The sequence below is a fragment of the Triticum urartu genome, chromosome 2, assembly GCF_003073215.2.
Source record: "Triticum urartu cultivar G1812 chromosome 2, Tu2.1, whole genome shotgun sequence".
NCBI classification, from domain to species: domain Eukaryota; kingdom Viridiplantae; phylum Streptophyta; class Magnoliopsida; order Poales; family Poaceae; genus Triticum; species Triticum urartu.
Window position 1 is genome coordinate 572,759,825 of NC_053023.1, and position 2,279 is coordinate 572,762,103.

Sequence of the window (2,279 nt, forward strand, 5' to 3'; positions counted from 1 at the left end):
CAATATTACACTTTTATCACCATCTCTTCGCCGAACTAGTGCACCTATACAATTTGCCATTGTATTGGGTGTGTTGGGGACACAAGAGATTTCTTGTATTTGGTTGCAGGGTCGTTTGAGAGAGACCATCTTCATCCTACACCTCTCACAGATTGATAAACCTTAGATCATCCACTTGAGGGAAAATTGCTACTGTCCTACAGAACTCTGCGCTTGGAGGCCCAACACGTGTCTACAAGAATAAAGTTGCATTGTAGACATCAATGAGCTCAACTACGACTCATTTTGGCATCAAGATATGGAGCAAGAGGTGACCGGGGAAGAGGATGAGGCCGAGGAGGAGGCTAAAAAGGTGGTGGACGATGAGGGGTTGGCTGAGGAAGAGGAAGTTGTTGAGGTCACCGGAGCAAGCACGAAGGTGCCAAGGTCCCGCGCTGCCAACTACAACCAAAAGGAGGATATTGCTCCTCGCGATGCTTGTTGCACGATCTCCATGGATGCAACGATCAGAATGGATCAAACCAAGACCATGTTTTGGGAAAGAATTATCGAGCACGACAACAACTTTGTCGATGTGTGATCAAGCCGTACGCAAGGTTCTCTTGGATATCGTTGGATCACCACTCAATACCAATGCAACTGATTGTCCTGTTGCATCAACTAAGTGAATCATTTACCACCGAGAGGTGTGCAAGTGTCAGAGTATGCCCCTACATCCAAGAACTATTCAAGCATAGAAACACCAAGTTTGGCCACAAGCCCTTCACATTACATCATTGCCACAAAAGAGCTATGCAAGAACGAGAAGTGGATCCAAAGAACCGCGGTGACCACTCCAAAGAGATAAAGGTTGAGCATATCCATTGAGGAGGAGGATGATGTTGACGAAGATGCCAACAGTAGACCAGAAGGAAACAAGATTGCAAAAGAAAGAAAGAAGAAAAATGCATTCGGCGGCACTTACAAAGAAGAACTTGTGGCAATGATCAAGACCAAGAAGGTGTTGACAGCCGAACACAAAGAAGAGAAGATGGCGAGGTGGAATTAGCTCAAGATATTGCAGGATGAGAAGTGGAAGGCCAAGTTGGCGGCTGAAGAGAGGAAGGGTGAAGGTGGAGGAGGGTAGGCTTGCACTTGAGAAGGAGAGGATTCATGATGCCAAGAAGGCTAAATAACATGATACGATGTTCACGAATCCAAAAACAATGGATGGAACAGCAAGAAAGTATTGGGAACTCACTCGCGGGGAGATCTTGAAAACCTCTCTTCAGAGTGTTGGTGGTGGCCGAGGGAGTGGTGGCGATGATGGTGGTGATGGTGGTGGTGTTGATGGTGGTGGCTTACGGGGTGGTAGTGTTGATGGTGGCCGAGAAATGGTGGAGTTGATTCTTTGCCGAGGACCTCGTTTGAGTGGTGGTGGTCGAGGGGGTGGTGGTGCATGCCATTGGTTGGCTCGATCCATAACATGTACACGCTATGTTTGTGGTGATTTTTGATCAAACATTTGTGTTTGAAGTGAGGTCTTTTGGGTGAACTTTGCATGTTTTAATTTGAAAAACGTGATGATGAAACTGCATGTTATGAAGTTTATGCTATGCATTCTTTATTTTAAATGTTTTTATGATATGTGTCGTGTAGTGTTTGAAGTTCATGCGGCTAGGACACAAAATCAACACAATTTTGTTTTTACTCCACTAACTATAGGGGGTCGACTAGGTGCGGCCACCGTTAGTGGAGTAAAAATTTACTCCACTAACTTTACTCCACCGGATACTCCCTTAACTTTTAGGGGATCGATTAGAAATGCCCTTAGCCACTTGAATATTGCTAAGATGTAGATCAGTCACCGGTGCAAGAGCCTCGCGGCATGCCATAACCTCTCACACCTATATCTTAGTTGTAGGTTAATTGTAGTACGGGATGTGTCCAACTAGAGACACACAAATGTCATCCTTTCTGTTCTCTGCATTTTAACTTGTCATGGCCTTCTTCTTTTGACCCCGCCTTTCTTTTTGCCCATGGACTCAAAACCCAGCCACACAAAAACTCAATCTAACAAAGGGCAAAAAAGTATACAAAATATATTGTAAAGAAAAGGTCAACCCAACAAGGATGGGCAAAAGCCTACAAGATGGTATCGAGAACAAATTAATTCTCATATGTTTCTTAAAATATCTAATTCTCATCTCTTTCTCTCAATAGAACATTATGATCGTAATAGTGGCATATATTGGCTCCAAGTAATTCTCACAAACCTCCAATGATGTGTGAGTAATTAT

The 2,279-nt window shown here is 44.0% G+C and overlaps 1 pseudogene; it reads left to right on the top strand.

The window, feature by feature from the left end:
* The first annotated feature begins 298 nt into the window (after positions 1-298).
* Positions 299-1,464, top strand: LOC125537328 (annotated as a pseudogene).
* The last annotated feature ends 815 nt before the right edge of the window (positions 1,465-2,279 follow it).